The following is a 19,306-nucleotide window of genomic DNA, read 5'->3' on the forward strand; positions in this document are numbered from 1 at the left end:
CAGCCTGAGCTGAAGCAAACCTGGACTCCACCTTGCTGGAGAAGTCAAGCACAGGGACACCAATACCAGGTAAGACCCCCTCATCCTTCCCTCCTTTTGAAGCTTCCAGGTGAGATTATTTCAATTTGGAATGCAGACCTCTCAGGAAAGAGGAAATGCATGATTTTTTTCCTCCTAAAGGACTGTGAAAAGTGGTAGTGCCTAATAAAATGAAATTACTATTCCCTGGTCCTTGCAGCACCTGCTACACTTTGCCTGCTAGTGGCTGTGTGTGGACCCTAACCATAACATGGTCTGTCTTTTTTTTTCTGTAAAAACAGTTTGTATCATGTCGGTGCAGGTGAAACTTTTTGGCTGATAGAGAATTATTTAAACTCTGTTTTGTTCTATTTGTGGTCACAGCCTGGAAAACTAGATTTGATAAAATAACATTTAAACAGGCAAAATGATAACAACAACAACAACATGTATAAGTGTATAGGTCCTTTCACTTTTATAAACATAATTCATAAGTTTCTGAGTGGGAGGGAGGAACTCTCCATGATGCATAGTTTTAATAACACACAAGAAAATGTCACTTTTCTATTTTTTTCCTGTGTAGCATAAAAACAACATTACATACTTCATGCATTAATGTTTCATGAGTTTCAAATTACATTTGCAGAGAGTGTAATGTAGTTCAAGTAGCTTCATTTATACCTCCCACTTTTTTATAATTAAAAAAGAAAAAAATGAGTTGGTGTTACATATTGAATGATACAACAGCAAAAAAAGATTTTTCACATTGTTACACCACCTATAGTGTATATAGTGTATAAATCACTCTCATAGCTTGAGTGATCAGGATGAAATGTCTTTTAGATAAAGCTGAAGTCTTAAATGCTGTGGTCAGCAAGGAGCAAATGGCACTTTTAATAAGAGTAGGATGTTAACCTACTCTTTGTCCTTTGGATAAATTCAGAATAGTTTTTCTTTCTAAAATCCCTCTATTGTTTCAAGTGCTCATTTCCTACTCTAATCTGCTGGATTTTACAAACATCTTCCAGTGTCCTACCCGAAAATGGCTGCATCTCAAAAACCAGAAAATATTTAGTTATCAAGTACTGTGATTTAGGATCCTTTTGGTCAAAACACACTATATAAATATGTTTGTTTTTTTTTATTTTAACCTTTTAAGAGAAAGGAACTTCCAATGCAAAAACAATCTGGAAAAAGGAAATAATTTAGTCTTTAAAGGCCATATCCAATTTCCACTAAAGTGTCCAGCAAAGCTCCCATCGACTTCAATGGGGAAGATTTGGCCTTAACATTAATTACTATGACTGTTTCTAACAGGCTGAGCTGTTCTGGGTTCAAAACTTTGAGAGGGAATAAAAAAAGATGCATCTAAAACAACTGTGAGTACTGTGTGCACCTGTAAGTATTATGCCTAGCTGCCCATGGCTCAAAGGGACACTTCAGCCAGGTCTATTTTTTCCTGGAACACTATCTGATGAAAGGAGATTGGAATAGCATTTCTGGCATTTTGTGTCATTCTTGTACTACCTAACTCCTTCAAGGACTGGATCCATTAGTTTTATAGCTACTTTGTGGCATGAGAGCAGCAGAAAACCTTTCTAATAGACAGGACCTAATTTAACCAGAAATTATTTTGCTTGACTCGCACATAACTGGGTGAAATTCTATGATCAGTGTTATGTAGGAGGTCAAATTATATCATATTAATGGCCCCCTTCTGGTCATGAGGTCTAAAGTCTGAGAACCAGAGCAGCCAGGGCAGTTTTGGGAATGGAGGCTTTTAAGTACAGGACTTTTCAAGTTAAACGCAAAATGCTGAACAAAACAGAACTTTACAACTGCATATTAAAAATCAAAAGGTCTATTTATGACATTAACTTCAGTACGTATACAGGGGAGTATATGAATCAAATTGATACCAAGATAATATGAAGGGATTACTAAACTTAAATTTGACACAGGAAAAGCTTGCAGTTGGCTTGGTGCCTGTGACTACCATTTACGTTGGGAAGAAGTGTAGAAGATCAGTGAGACCGGGACTCAAGCATGCATTATGAAACTCATATTGTTGGATAAATGATAGTATTTTTGAATGACAGTCAAAACTGCATCATGTTTTCGATTGTCAATTTTTTCAAACATCATATTATAATCTTGCAACTGAACATTACTGTCATGAAATAATATTTATAAATGAGCTTCCAATAATGAAAAGTCTTTTATCATTAACTCATAAACTTTAGAATATTAACTTAAAATATGGATCAATATATTGGTCTTTATCAGGTAACTAAAGCTGTGTTGTTAAAATGGTCAAAGTGTGATTTTTGACATATCAATTATTATTAACAACATTGCTAGCGGAAGCCCGAAAGATGCCTTAGCAAAATTCTTACCATGAGTCAGGAATGCCATTTTGTCTTGACATAACTTAACATCAGTAAAAGCAGAGCAAGCAGGTCACAGTTTAGAGTGACCTCTGTAAAACCCACGTCAGTGAAAAAGTTAAAAGAGGATGCGGTTACAGTCCGAAATAGCAGGATACAGGTGGCAGACTAAGGTCTAACAGGAACGACCACTGTGAAAGTTGATTTGTGGATATTTATGGCATATGGAACATACAGAAGAAAACTACAAAAAACAAAAACAAACAAAGACTGAGGAAAAAGACTTCAGAGGGAGAAGAACAACATGCAGGAAAGGAAGAAACAACACCTATACAAAGCTTAGTGTGGTGATGGACACCTAGCCAGCTGAACTCACGGTATCCATTGGAAGGCTTGTGTAAGAATAACTTTGTTGATTGCCAGGGCTTGCTTAGAAGTTGAATGTTGCATTTAAAGGCTTGCTTAAATAGTGGTATTGTTTATTTGTTCAATAAATTAGGATTTCAAACTGGAATAGTTTGAGTGATCATTTCATTTTCATTCACCCCACCCCTTAACTAAATTTAGTACAATTCTAGGGACAGGAAAAATGTGAAGAAATAATTTGTTTAAACACTTAAAAAAAAACCCAAAGAAAAATGAATGTAAAGAATGATGCATGGTTAATACACCAAATACTGTTAAGGTACAAAACTAAGGCCTAGGTTATTGGATACTAACTCCTGCCTAGTCTGTGGTAACTGATCAGTGGTAACTGATCACTGTTCTAGTATAAACACTTCTAACAGTGGATACAGGCATATTTTATAAAATATTTTATCTAACTTTATATTTAACTTCATATCCATTAACAGTAATGCAGAAAAACTCAGAAAAATATATCACACTATTCAACCTGGGATAAAACCATTTCAACCTGTCTCCAGGGTCCCATGATCCAGCAGAAATACTTCAATTCTTAGCACTAAGAAATAGGGCTAAATCCTATTTCACAGGGTGCATATCTACATAAAACACAAAATGTGCAGTAGACTAATTCTAGTATACATTAACACATCCCGGCAAAAACCATGCTTTACACTAATGTGCAGCAAAATTAGTCTACTATACATTGGCATTACTAAAAAGGTGTGGACCAACACTGCTGTGCATTAATATTGGTTACTGTGAATTGAGTTAACCTGAGCCTGAATTGATTCAAACTTTGCAGGATGGTTTAACCTGGCCAGGCTAAACCAGTTTGTAAAATGCACAGACATCCCCTCTGGACTAAATAAAACCAGGCACATGCCTATACTGGCTCAGGCTAGAAGCCAAGGGCAGTGGGGGGCAGGCGGGCACTAAAGCAGCCCTCCTTCCCCTTCCAGCCAGGAAGTAGAGGGGAGGGACCAACTCTGCTGTGGAGCACAGAGCCCCACTCAATCCAGAGAGCATGCTGGGATGCTGGGGGAGTCTGGTTTAACTTAAACCAGCAAGGGGTCTGGGACAGACATTGCACAAATTGGTTTCAATCAAATCAGTTAAGTCTGATACTACATTCAACCAGGTTTATCTCAAACTGGTTTCAGCCATTTTCAAACTGGTTTATGTGCACTGAACATCTGTTCTGTCACAGGTTTAAACCAGTTTCTGATCACTTAAACTGGTTTATGTGTAATGTCTGTCCCTAGCCAAAGCATGGTAGTAATAGCATGTTCATGCACGTGTAGATGTGCTCACTGTTACATACCTAAATTGCACTTACATACAATGTACTTGCACTTTTTGGCACTTACCCACAGTATGAATTTCATGCAGCTATGTTTTCATTGTACTTCTCTCCAGAGAATGTAGCACAGTTTAAGTCACAGCAAAAACATGACTAGCTGGTGTTTGGAGGAAGGGCCTGGTTTTAGGCAAATTGCCTAGTAACTAGGACACTTGGCAATGGAGAAGGAGATCCAAAGGTGTTCTGAAGCTGCATCACCTGTTTCCCAGGAGATGTAGCTCTAACCACTAGAGCATCGGTTAAGTATTACCCAGAGTCCTCTCTAGCCCTATTCCTGATGCTGGCACACTGCATCTGGAAACAGGTTCAATCTCCTTGAATAAGAAAGAGGGAGTGGGGACAAGAACTAGGTTTTTCACTTCTCTTAGAGCATGCCCTAGACTAAATGTGTCAGGAATTTGGGGTTGGATGAATAGAGGTGAGGCCAAGTTGCCAACTATGGGGCTTAGTTCAGGAAGCTGGTCAGTGGTGGAGGGACTGCAGGGGGAGCAACGACTATGTTAAACCTTGTGCTGCCACTTGCTTCGCTGCCATTGCCAGTTCTAGATCCAGGCCCCAAAGCTCTTTGCAGTCTGGATCTGGCGCACAATGATCCACAAGGTCTGAACCTGCTCAGAGGGCACCGATGAGTTTGACATTCCTGTCCTAAACTACTGTATGAACGGTGGGAAAGCCCTCATCCTCCCTTCAGTGACTCTACTGTTATGCAGACTAAACATTTTTTGATACTTTGAAATGGAAGGGAGAAGTATTTGGGAGACACAGCAGTTAGTGCAAACTAACTATTTGTGAGGATTTCCATAGTTCACAGCCGAGATATCTAGTTGTGCACTGAATTTCTCTGATCTAAAAGTAGTAATGATATTAGTTTTAAATTTTCATGGTTTCTGCACCAGTATAGTTATCAGTATTATTATATTTTTTCTTACTTTACCTGAAGCTTAGACTAAAAAACAACAGTAGTGCAATTGAAAAAAATAATTTGTCTGAAACTAAAAAGTTTGAAATAATAGAGTATTAGGAAAGGAAAATACCTTTTAGTTAACAGCCCAGACACTGAACTCAGGAGTAAGATACATTTTGGAATATAAAGAGCTGCATTCATTCCACATATCAGGACCAGCGAGTTACATAAACTGACAAGATAAATCATATCATCCCCTACATGAAAATAGCTGCCATTTAAAAGTCAACAGTTACTAACCATTATCAGGCAGAGTCATCTGGATTTTTGTAGACTTGTCCTATGATACTCAAGGAAATATATCAGACATATACAACTGTAACTCAGCTCCTAAAAGATTGCTAGGACCATGCAACATTTGTTTCTTCTGAGGTATATTTGGATTTTGTAAAGCTAACAACAACCACCATGACAACAAAACCACCAATAACTGCACATAAACAACAACAACAGTAGTTGTAGTTGTTGGTATTATTATGGAATGTAGTCATTTATCTAATGTTTCTTTATTAACAATTAAAGAAGACTTCCTATAGAATCATTTCTTTTTCTAGCAGAGAAAAAGCACTTTCTAAGTGCTGAGCTGAAAACTATCCACCATCTCAGGTGAAATGAGAGGTTTAATATGACCCTGCTGATACAGAGATCATAGCTATTAATTTCTCTCCATTCTAAAAGATGTTCTACCTCTATGCCACATGAATTGCAGAAATGACATCAGCTTGACACTACTGAATGACTTGACTTCAGAAGCAGAATTGAATTTCAGTGGGAGCGACATTAGCTAACATTTCCCTGGACTCCTTGAAGATCTTGCTTAACTCAACTTTTCACTGTTTCTTGAGGCTCTAATAGTGAGGATGTTAATATTTTCAAAATAGTTGATTTTCATAGCTGAAATAGTAAGAGGACAATCTCTGTGACAGACATTTTGCTATGGTCTCCCTTCCTTATTTTGGGACATGGTTGCTTGAAAAAAATTTTTTCTACAAGAAAAACAAGGTAAGAAAGCAGATGTAGGGAAAGTGAACACTTCTTTAATGAAAAAAGATACTGAAAACCAAGAAAATTATTTTTAATTCATTCCTAAATTTTACCAGGCTATATTTATATGAATATATATACATTGTAAATATGCGTAATATTCTTCTGATCAGCCAGGACCAAGTGTCATTTGATCTTAGCCCAGAGATGAACACAGCACTGGATTTACTCAACATTTAAGACTTAGGGTTGCTTCTACTATTTTCCTGTGAACAATTTGCCTCACTCACCAAAAGGTAGAATTACAGCACTGATGTAATTTAAAAATATAACCGTACTAGGCATCCCACAGTACCTATGTAACCCACACATTTCCATCTGTAGGAAAGATGATAATCTAATTTTTCTTTCCTGTAATAAGATTGCGACCTCTGGGCCATTACTTCAAGGTGGTTGTCAGTTCTTTTAGTAAGGATAGAATAGCTTCCCTGACTGACTAAAATATGATAGGGCTGTTCCAACTAGTCAACTGCTATGATTTGTAGACAAATGACTGTACACCTCTTCTCATGAAATAGGATCGACATTTTCATTTATCCTGATAGGTTTTGGTCCGTGGGAGGGTTTGATTTCTCTGTACAGTATTCAATTGCATCACAGGCATGGTGTACAAAGGCAGCGTGGGGACTCACATATACAGCTCGGTTCTCAATTAGATAGCATAAAGTATGATTATTTCATTGGGAGGAAATTGAGTTATGGACAAAAAGTGATAGCTGGTAAAGGAAAACTAGTTTCCCTTTCCCACCCAGGACTCTTTATTGTCTTTAGATAATAGGCTTAGGTATTTTAAGAAAGGTATAAATCATTTTCAAAAAATGGTTGCCTAAAACTAGGCTTCTAATGACATATTTAGGCATATAAAAACAAGTGGCATGCTGCATGGACAGTACTCTTAGAAACTTTAAAACATTTGAGAGACCAACTTTAAGCACGTTTTAGAAGCTCTTGGTCATGGCCTTCTCTGCCAAGCAAAACTGAGGCCATATGTCCTCCACACAGGCAAAAATTATTTGTCTTTATCTTAAGTTCATTTATGTCAGAGTTAATTAAAAAATGAAGAGTAAAAAACACAATATTAAGTTTAAGCATCAAGTTTGGATTCTATAATGAAAAATGGTTTTACAAAGAATAATATGAATATAAATACTTTCATGCATCATTAATTTCTATTAGTAAACATGAGCCTTTCTTCAGATATGACACACAATAATGTTAGTAATTGATCAAAATGGCCCTATGGTATTAATACTTTCCAATGTAGCAATTGGTACAAAACAGCAAAAAAAAAAAAAAAAAAATGTAAAAATATGTAAATTATTTATCACTGTTCTTTCACTGCAGTTAAAAAATTGGAAAGCTTAGCTGAAATAAAAATAAAAAAGATCAGCATATTATTACACATAACTCTAACATTTCCCTATTTGTCTTGAAATTTAAGGTACATTATATTTAGCATCAAGGGAACAGACCAAAGAGACCTATAGAATGCAGAAGGTACATTTTTGGGCATATTCCATTGCCCATTATTCATCTAATTCTAATAACTGTAAAGAATGAACAAGTAACTGCAAACACATTTCCATGTACAGGGCATGTATATTCTCTTATTCTGTACAAACACAGAACAAAAAAAATAATTAAGTGTTAGAAACTTATGGCTGCAATAACCTCACTAATAGGTATGCAACAAAATAAATAACAAATATCTATATGAGAGCACAGAACAAGACTGTCTCTCTGTTGCAGACTTAATTTGACTTAATCCAACTCCATCTCTAAACCCCACTCCTGCACCACAGTTTGAACAGCTTTTTCATAATCTGAAGTAGTTTCCCTTAGTACTGCCTTTAGAAACTAAGAAAAGAAATTTTGGTAAATCAGACCGAGAGCCTTCGTATTAAATCCACAAACTCATGCACACAGATAAGCAAAAAACACTAATATACAGTTCCTAATAACATTAATATAAAGTAAATGATGATGAAAGATAAAGTATTTATTGCATTTTATTATCATAAACGTTGTGCTGTATCTAGGTGGATACCATATGGTTTTGTTTTAAACCTGTATGATAGTGTGACAGTATTTGTAATATAAAATATACATAATTTCTACTTGTAATCCTTGGCTCATTTCCCAAGTTCTGCTCAGCACAGTACGACTAAGAAAAAGCAAAAATGGCTTTAGCTCCATTCTATTAACCAGCTGTAATATACTTTCTGGCTTGCACCATGCTCCCCATCTTCACAGGGCTACTTACATTGCTGCGGACAGCTGAAATGAAATGGGCATATGGCTACAGATCCTCTGCATTAATGGTTTTCAATCTGTGGTCCGCAGACCCCACAGACTATGTCTAAGGGGGCCGCAAAAAATGACTATGATCATTCAAAAGCATGTGAATACCAACACTTACAATGCAAAGGGGTCTGCACCTCCATTAGAATTTTTTAGGCATCTGCAAATGAAAAAGGTTGAAAACTACTGCTTTATATCTATACCACTGACTATTTGAAGGGCAATGGTATTAATTCTACAACATATAGGTATATCAGTGGATCCCATAGATTTATGATCCCCCTTACTCTATTCTAGCATTGCAAAATGAAAATGATATTAAGAGGCAGCCTGCCCCCTTTTGTCATGATAGCTGCTTAACTGTTAATATAGGAAGTAGGTTTAGCAGGAACCACATAATTAACAACAAAGACTTATGCAAAGTTTGAGATTTGAGAGATTTGAAAATCAATAACAAAAAAGGTAAGGGATAGTTAATGATAGACATAGCCCAACACCCAAAACCAAACTGGTTAATTAGCAGAAACTGGTGTTAAATAAGGAAAGAAATCTTATTAACAAGCAGATGTCTTCCAAGTATAACAACTATTTTGGACTGGACAACAGAACTATATAACCCCAAAATGCTAATACAGACTTTTGGCATTATGATGTGATGAAGGTCTCTTTTGACAGACACAGACTCTTTGTGAACACTTCCCTTCAGAAGCTGACATGCTGCTCCCTGACAAGGGTCAGAAAACAGAACAAGCTAACAGAACTAAGCTGTTGGTCTAGGGAAACATATCACTATTTTGTAACTAAGTCTAGGCTAACCTGGCAATTACCACAGAATTGCTATAAGTGAATTTGTATTGATCCCCACTTTTTATTTTATAAGATTTATTTTTATCATTGTAAACTGGAAATTAAATGGTCTTTCACTCAAAACAACCTGATTGGGTCATCGATGCTTATGGGCCTCTCTAACAGAGAGAAACTGATTTCTGACATAGATGGAGGCAAGGAACTGGACAAGATCCCATTCTATTTATTACATGGCTAAATGTTACATGAGTATCTAACAGCTATCTTATTCCAACTTCCTTAAGTCCCAGGACAATTTATTTTCATACCATATTTGCATTTGGCTGTAAGACTAAGTCACAAGAAAACCAAAGGGAACGAACAGTCCTCTGCATTACCACACACACCTTTATATTCACAGTTTTTCAAATACTTAGGCAGGGTGGAATAAGATAGCATTTGGAGTCCTATGTATAATTTTGATGCCTAATAGTTGGAATAGGATCTGGGTCATTGTCTCTATAAACCCACCCTTTCAGGATATATTTCTCTGATAAGGAGATTAGAGCATATGTTTTCTCCTCATAAGGACAGCCCTCCTGCTAGCTAGCAAAAACCTAGACCTGGTTGGATTTACAGAAACCTGGTGGAATTCTATCCATGACTGGGCAGAAGACATTGAAGGCTATAGGTTGTATATACAAGATAGAGTAGGGAGAAAAGGGGGGGGGGGGATCACTCTATGTTAACAAGCAGTACATGTCCTTGATGATCAGCATGGGTTCAGAAGACGGGCAAACTGAGGTGCTCTGAGTTAGAATGCAAGGAGGTCGTGGGGAAAGGGACTTGATAGTGGGTGTCTACTACAGACCACCTCACCAGGGGGATGAGCTGGACCTGAAATTTTTAGGTCAGCTCACAGTGGCTGTAAGGACAAGGGATAAGGTTGTCATGGGTGACCTAAACTGTCCTGACATCTGCAGGGAGGAGCAGTCAGCCAGGTCTGAATGCTTACGTAGGTTTTTAGCCTTCCTACAGGACCTCCACCTAAACCAGGAGATACATAATCCCACCAGAGGAAATGCCTTGCTGGACTTGGTCCTTGCCACAGGTGATGACCTGGTGAGGGATCTGCGGGTGCTTGACTACCTAGGCATTAGTGACCATCGTCTGCTGGAATTTACTATCCAGGGCAGGGTGGTGAAAGCAAGCAGTAAGGCAAAAGTCCTTGACTTTAGGAGGGCCGACTTCAATGAGCTAAGGAGATTAGTAACAGAGACATTGGGGACTTGGAGCTTCAGTGACATGGGAGTCCAGGACAGGTGGTTGTTCCTTAAGGAGATGATACTCTAAGCTCAGAGGGAGTCAGTCCCAATGCGAACCAAAGGGGGCAAGAGTGCTAAAAAGCCCCCTTGGCTCAGGAAAGGCATCCAGGAGGGCCTGAGGGAAAAAAAGGTGGCATACAATCAGTGGAAGCAAGGGGCAATCATCAAGGAGGATTACACCTCCATTGCTTGTGATTGCAGGGAACTGGTTAGGAAGGCCAAGGCAGAGGCGGAACTAGGGCTGGAGACCAGAATTAAAGAGAACAAAAAGTGCTTTTTCAAATACATAGGGAGTAAGAAGGTGGCACCAGGTAACAAGGGGCCCCTACAGGACAGGCTTGGCACTCTGGTGAGTGCAGCAAAGGAAAAAGCTGATCTCTTCAATGAGTTATTTGCCTCCATATTTCTGAGCAGGGACCAGGACAACTCCCCCACTAGGATTACAGACAGGTTTAGGGGGCATGATGCCATGCCTAGGGTCAGGGATGATCTAGTTAGGGACCTCTTGGAGGGGCTGGATGTGTATAAATCAGGGCATGCTCTTCATCCAAGCGTAGTGAGGGAATTGGCAGAGGTCATAGCAGGGCCCCTGGCACAGCTGTATGAGCACTCATGGTGCTCTGGCCAGATCCCAGAGGACTGGAAAAGGGCCAATGTGGTCCCCATTTACAAGACAGGGAGAAAGGAGGACCCAGGTAACTATAGGCCAGTTAGTCTCACCTTAGTCCTTGGGAAGACTTTTGAGAAAATTATCAAGGAACACATCTGCGGGGGCCCAGCATGGGAGGTAATGCTCAGAGGCAACCAACATGGGTTCATTGCAGGCAGATCCTGCCTGACTAACCTTTTTTCCTTTTACAACCAGATCACAAAGTCCTTGGATGTGGGCGTTGAAGTGGATGTTGTCTACCGGGACTTCAAGAAGGCCTTTGACACTTTCTCACCCCATTCTCATAAAAAAAAACTAGGCGACTGCGATATTGATGCCTACACAGTCAGATGGGTGGCAAATTGGCTCAATGGTCGCACCCAGAGAGTGGTGGTGGACGGGTCATTTTCGACCTGGAGGAATGTGGGCAATGGAGTTCCCCAGGGCTTGGTCCTCAGGCCTGTGCTATTCAACATCTTTATCAGTGACTTGGAGGTGGGCATGAAAAGCACGCTGCCCAAATTTGCTGGTGACACAAAGATGTGGGGAGAAGTGGGCACACTGGAGGGGAGGGACAAAATCCAACTTGATCTAGACAGGTTACAGAGGTGGGTGGATGAGAATAAAATGGAATTCAATGCAGACAAGTGCAAGGTGCTGCATCTAGGGAGAAGGAACCTGCAACATACCTATAGGCTGGGGAACACCCTTCTCAACAACACAGTGGCTGAAAGGGATCTTGGAGTCATTGTTGACTCTAGGATGGACATGAGCCACCAATGCGAGGAAGCGGTCAGTAAAGCTAAATGCACCTTGCTGTGCATCTACAGATGCATCACAAGCAGGTCCAGGATCCTTCCCCTCCATATGGCGCTGATCAGGCCACAGTTGGAGTGATGTGTCCAGTTTTGGGCGCTGTACTTCAAGAGGGATCTGGCTAACTTTGAGAGGGTCCAGAGGAGGGTCATTTTCATGGTCAGGGGGCAGCAGGTCAGGCCCTATGAAAATAGACTAAAGGGCCTTAATCTATTCAGCCTCCACAAGAGAAGACAGAGGGGATCTGGTGGCCGTCTATAAACTCACTGGGGGGACAAGCAGAAAATAGGTGAGGCTCTGTACCCCCGGGCACCACCTGAGATAACAAGGAATAATGGCCACAAATTAATTGAAAGCAGGTTCAGGCTTGATATCAGGAGGCTTTACTTTACAGTTAGGGCTGCCAGGCTCTGGAATGGGCTCCCAAGGGAGGTGGTGCTCTTCCCTACTTTGGGGGTCTTCAAGAGGAGGTTGGATAGATATCTGGCTGGGGTATTATGATCCGAGCACTCGTTCCTGCCCAGGGCAGGGGGTAGGAATTGATGATCTGTTCAGGTCCCTTCCGACCCTAGAAACTATGAAACTATCTGTGGAGCTACATTTCATGAAGGAAAACTGTGTAAATAGGAAGTAAATGCAAAGAAATGACAAGATTTTTTAAAATTGTGGCAAAGAATTAGATAAGTCAGGCAACTATGGATGTTTGTGTATAAGTAAAATATGCATCAAGCAGTGATGTATATTACCATCTGGAAGAAAAATTATACAAGCTGAGGCTACTCATATACAGATCAACTTGAAGATATGCACCAGGTATTTGTATATAAAACTTAAATTTACCATACTTATTGAATGCAAAAGGAGCCCTTCCCCTGCAATTAACCCTGGGGGAAAAGCCTCACCTTAGATTCAAGTACTGACCTGGGGCACATGGTGGTTCAACTCCAAGCTTTGGCCGGAGCTGAGCTGCCACTGGCCCTGAGTTAAGGAGGGGGCTTATGAGGTGGAGGAGGGGGCTTACAGTGGGGGGTGCACAGAGGACACCATGCATCCTGCCCCTGCTATATCTTGACCCAACTGGGCCTGGAGTTGCCACCACTGCTTCTGCCTGGCTGCATTAGGGCCAGGGACACTGCCACTGCTCTGAAGCCAGAGCCAGAGCTGCTCCAAAGGTAAGCAGCAGGGAGTACAGGTGTTGGGGGGGCTGGAGTGGGACAGATGGCTGGGGAACAGGCACAGGCACTGGCATAGGGAGGAAGGAGGAGCAGAGGGCAGGTGAGCACATTGCAGAGAAGGCAGCAGAGGGTGGAGGACAAGTCACAGCAGAACAGGTGGTAGGGAACCAGTCACAGACATGCGGGCAAGGGAACAGACAGGTGTCTGGCCCGTCACCTCTGCTTTCCCTGCCACTGCTGCAGAGGGGATGAATTAAAACCCACCCTCCAATAATTAGATTCTATACATGAAAAATTATAACAAATTTATCATTTTCCATATATAGAATCCAATTATTATGGGTCATTGTAAATTCAAAGTTTTCTTGGATTTGGGTATTCATGGTACATAATTAGCTGTCTGCATGTGACTTTGGAAAAACAGAATAATTTTAGAATCAGCAGACTTAAAAAGTATAACATTTTTGGAATTCAGGCTTTCTTTTACAAGACATATTAAACATATTTTACCCTGTCTTTTACACTAATTTCACCTACTACTGATTATTATGCCTAAGCCATTTCTCTCTCTCTCGATCTATAGACACACACACACACGTGTTTGTGTGTGTGTGTGTGTGTGTGTGTGTGTGTGTATTTCTATTTGTAATTTTTTTTTGCTTTGATGTATTTGGATTTTCTTATTTCTGATTTACATATTTTCTTCGGTGCTTAGCCCTTAAAGAAGCAGTTTTGATAACATCAATTTAAAAACACAATGATTTTAAAATAAAAGTGAACAAAGAAGTGTTTTCAAGCACAGATTAAAAACATGAAATCAATGGCCTTAAGCTGTGGTTTTTAAAATACATGTTTCTCTTTACAAATTCTTGTTGATCACAGATTTCAATACTGCTCATAACTTTTCCTTTTTAATTGAAAAAGCTTAATTAGAAGTAATAAAGACCACTGATATCTAAGGCCAGCTGGCAGTTTCATTTTTAAAAGGGGCTTATTTTTACTAATCCAAAACTAATTATTGGTGATCATGTCACACTTATGAAATGCAAAACTGAAGTTAACTTTCCATTGCAGCTTTTTTTTTAAACAGTAAAACAATGGCTGTTTGTGAAACAGAAGTCAAACTGTACATTTTAAATTATTTATATTTTCTAAAAATTCCCACAAACTTGAACACAATATAAAACAATTAGTATTGGTATAATTTTAAACAGTCATATTAATATTAGTATGAAATACTGACAACAATGGGCAATTTTTCATGGTTTGGAGAGTAGACTAGAATGAGACTAGTAGACTAGAACATATTTCAAATAAAATCATTCTAATATTATAAAAATTACAAACCTTCTAGAGAAAAAAAGTAAAAACCATGCTGGCTATATTGTCATGGTTTATTACCAAATCTCAGAGACAAATTTATATTCCTGTATTCCTTTAGTAACTCATTTTCTTTCTTTACTACTGAAAAGTCATGGAGGTTCAATGGAAAGATTGAAAATTTTGAAAAATCCAGATTCTAATCTGGAAGAATATTTAGTAATTTAAACTGTTCAACTGATTTATGATAATACTGAGCTACATTTAGACTACTGTAGTTGCATTTAACTAATATATGTAGAATGGTATAACTATTGTACAGAAAGGACAGGGTGGGGAAGAAAGGGGGAGGGGTTGCGCTCTATGTCAGTGAGCAATATACATCAACCCTCATCAAGACGGAATCCAAGGATGAGGAAGTAGAAGGATTGTGGGTTAGGCTACATGGGGGGCAAGGAGAAAGGGATTTGGTGGTAGAGGTCTGCTACAGACCCCCACATCAAGGGGAAGAAAGAGATTCGGGACTCCTGAGGCAACTATCGGAGACCATAAAAGCTAAAGAGGCGGTAGTCATGGGGGACCTAAACTACCTGGACATCTGCTGGGAGATGCAGACAGCAAAGTCCCACCGCTCACGCAGGTTTCTAACCTGTGTACAGGACCTCCACCTGACACAGGAGGAACATGGTCCGACTAGGAGGAATGCCATACTGGATCTGGTATTGGCAACGGGAGATGACATGGTAGCGGACCTCCAGATTGGTAGCCATCTGGGGGACAGTGATCATCTAATAATAGAATACACCATAAGACGTCGAGTGGGTAAGGTAACTAGTAGGGTGAAAGTGATAGACTTTAGGAAAGCTGATTTCAATGAACTCAGGCGATTAGTCAAGGACGCACTGCAGAGGAGGAGATTTGAAGAAATGGAAGCCCGAGAAGGGTGGCTGTGCCTTAAGGAAACGATCCTTCGGGCACAAAGCAAGATGATCCCCGAGCGAGGCAAAAGAGGGAAAGGGGCCAGGAGGCTTCCCTGGCTGACCAGAGAAATCCAGGGCAGCCTAAGGGACAAAAGGGGAGCACATAAAAAGTGGAAACAGGGAGAGATCACCAAAGATGAATATACCTCCTCTGCTCGTGCTTGCAGGGAGGCAGTTAGACAGGCCAAAGCTACCATGGAGCTAAGGATGGCAACCCAAGTAAAAGACAACAAGAAATTGTTTTTTAGATATATAGGGAGTAAAAAGAAGGCCCAGGGAGGAATAGGACCCCTGCTAAATGGACAGAAACAATTGGTGACAGACAGGGGGGACAAGGCTAAACTCCTCAACGAGTTCTTTGCCTCAGTGTTCCTAAGTGAGGGGCACGACAAGTCTGTCACTGGGGTTGTAGAGAGGCAGCAGCAAGGTGCTAGACTTCCACGCGTAGACCCTGAGACGGTGCAGAGTCACTTGGAAGAACTGGATGCCTTTAAGTCGGCAGGCCCGGATGAGCTCCATCCGAGGGTGCTGAAGGCACTGGCAGACATCATTGCAGAGCCACTGGCGGGAATATTTGAACGCTCGTGGCGCACAGGCCAAGTCCCGGAGGACTGGAAAAGGGCCAATGTGGTCCCCATTTTCAAAAAGGGGAGGAAGGAGGACCCGGGCAACTATAGGCCAGTCAGTCTCACCTCCATCTTTGACAAAGTCTTTGAAAAAATTATCAAGGCTCACATTTGTGAGAGCCCGGCAGGACAAATTATGCTGAGGGGAAATCAGCACAGGTTTGTGGCGGGCAGATCGTGCCTGACCAATCTAGTTTCTTTTTATGACCAGGTTACGGAACGCCTGGACACAGGAGGAGGGGTGGATGTCGTATACTTAGACTTCAGGAAGGCCTTCGATACGGTATCCCACCCCATACTGGTGAACAAGTTAAGAGGCTGTGACTTGGATGACTACACAGTCCGGTGGGTGGTGAATTGGCTGGAGGGTCGCACCCAGAGAGTCGTGGTGGATGGGTCAGTTTCGACCTGGAAGGGTGTGGGCATTGGGGTCCCGCAGGGTTCAGTCCTTGGACCGATACTCTTTAATGTCTTCATCAGTGACTTGGACGAGGGAGTCAAATGTACTCTGTCCAAGTTTGCAGATGACACAAAGCTATGGGTAGATGTAGACACGCCAGAGGGCAGGGAACAGCTGCAAGCAAATCTGGACAGGTTGGACAAGTGGGCAGAAAACAACAGAATGCAGTTCAACAAGGAGAAATGCAAAGTGCTGCACCTAGGGAGGAAAAATGTCCAGCACACCTACAGCCTAGGGAATGACCTGCTGGGTGGCATGGAAGTGGAAAGCGATCTTGGAGTCCTAATGGACTCCAAGATGAACGTGAGTCGACAGTGTGACGAAGCCATCAAAAAAGCCAATGGCACTTTATCGTGCATCAGCAGAGGCATGACAAATAGGTCCAAGGAGGAGATACTTTCCTTCTATCGGGCGCTGGTCAGACCGCAGTTGGAGTACTGCATGCAATTCTGGGCGCCGCAATTCAAGAGGGATGCGGATAACCTGGAGAGGGTCCAGAGAAGGGCAACTCATATGGTTAAGGGCCTGCAGACCAAGCCCTACGAGGAGAGACTAGAGAAACTGGACCTTTTCAGCCTCCGCAAGAGAAGGTTGAGAGGAGACCTTGTGGCTGCCTATAAGTTCATCACAGGGGCACAGAAGGGAATTGGTGAGTATTTATTCACCAAGGCGCCCCCAGGGGTTACAAGAAATAATGGCCACAAGCTAGCAGAGAGCAGATTTAGATTGGACATTAGGAAGAACTTCTTCACAGTTCGAGTGGCCAGGGTCTGGAACAGGCTCCCAAGGGAGGTGGTGCTCTCCCCTACCCTGGGGGTCTTCAAGAGGAGGTTAGATGAGCATCTAGCTGGGGTCATCTAGACCCAGCATTCTTTCCTGCTTATGCAGGGGGTCGGACTCGATGATCTATTGAAGTCCCTTCCGACCCTAACATCTATGAATCTATGGACTAAGATACATTTACACTGTGTATATTTTAGTAATAACATTTTAATTTATTTTATGTCTTTGTAAATTGTGACTAAGCTTCTCATTAAAAATACACATAGAGAACATTTAAAATAAATTCACTTAAAAATAAAACAATGTATGGACTACAGCTGTATTATTTTCAAATAATTCATGATTTCCAAGTTAAATTTATAATCTTAAATGCAGAATTTGAATCCTCACACATCTATTATCTGACCTGTGATGTTTCTGTTGTCTTGAATTTATTCAGAACTCTATTCACGTTAGATAAATATTACTGGTTTATTTTAAGGACAAGTTGTAGATTTGTTTTAAAGAAAGCTCTTAGTGTCAGTTATATAAATTTGTACATCCAGCATTTCAAACTATCACTGTTGAGAATGTATTTAGAATGCACAACATGAATTCTCTAATCACTGTGAAACAAAGTAAGGATTCACTTAAAGAATAATAACAGTTCTATTACAAGCTCAAATACAAGTGAAAGATAATCATATATAAACTGAGAAACATCTTTAATCAAAACTATTTACTATTTAATTCATTACAAGACAAAAAGTAATGTTTGCTTCTGGATCAGCTCTATGCATTCTTATAAAGCTCATTCATCTAGATATTCTTGCACATATGATCAATAAAAATTCCTCAATGACCTGCTTATCTTCTGACACTATTTCTTTTTCTGCATCATTTAATTGCAAATAAGCACTGGTCTGTAGAAGATCTTTAAGGAATTCTGTTCTGCTTCACTAGAGTCTTTCCTAAGGAATGGCATTAATCATAGTTTTATTTCACTATTAATCTAATCCACTAAGCAATAACACTTTCAAAAGACCTTACATGGGAAACTGCATTTCAGTATCTTGCTGGTAGAGGGCAGATGTTAATTTAATATCACAAACGATTACAATCATTATTAAGAAAATAAAATGGCTCAAATTATTCTTATTACATTTATGCTTTGTTAAGTGATCAATAAATAACCATAAGAAAAGTTGCACAAGTATGAGAACAATGCAACATATTACATTATTAGAGACATAAATGAAGGCAGTGGAAATTGCCAAAGAGGAGGTTTTCAATAACATTAATGAAAGATATGTAAAACTTCTTTTTCTCTTCAACCAGCAACTGAAAATTGTTTCAAATTGGACCCAATGTATAATCTGGATTGCAGTATTTAACATTCGACATTCAAATGAAAGACCCAGCATGATTCTCAAACCTCCAGCTGAAATGCAAGGTTGCCAGTTAAGGGGGACAAATAAATCACCTCTTTATTTGACAACTGAGCAAATTCAACATGGAATCAGTGAGAACCTAAAGCTGGCAGGAGAGCTGCCTTGGGCTGCAGCCTTCCCAGGCTAAACCTTCTGGAAACAGAGGCATTTCACCCATTCCATGTGCCTGTTCTCAGGAGACATGGCTCAGGATCAGACTGGGAAGGGTTGGAGCATGGGCTTGTTCTCCAGCTTGCTTTTGGCTGATCAGAGAAACAGGTAGGAAGAATAAGCTCATGTACCACAGCCCTTTCCAGTCTGGTTATATAGCAGATGCGTAGGGACAGTTTTACCTGGAGGCAGCAGCACGCAGTTGAAAAACACTGAGCTAAGTCAAGCACAGTGGTTCTCAATTGGAGATGCTGCCACATGGTGCTCTAACTCTGAAAAGGTTGAGAACCACTATTAGAGACTAAGTGAATCATATACATAAGC

General features: G+C 40.3%; 1 protein-coding gene across 4 annotated transcripts in view; it reads right to left on the reverse strand.

Annotated features, from left to right (window-relative positions):
- NOVA1 (NOVA alternative splicing regulator 1) overlaps positions 1-19,306 on the reverse strand; it is a 233,031-nt gene that overhangs the window by 14,952 nt on the left and 198,773 nt on the right. The window lies entirely within an intron of this gene.

The sequence above is a fragment of the Alligator mississippiensis genome, chromosome 2 (genome assembly GCF_030867095.1).
Source record: "Alligator mississippiensis isolate rAllMis1 chromosome 2, rAllMis1, whole genome shotgun sequence".
Taxonomy (NCBI): domain Eukaryota; kingdom Metazoa; phylum Chordata; order Crocodylia; family Alligatoridae; genus Alligator; species Alligator mississippiensis.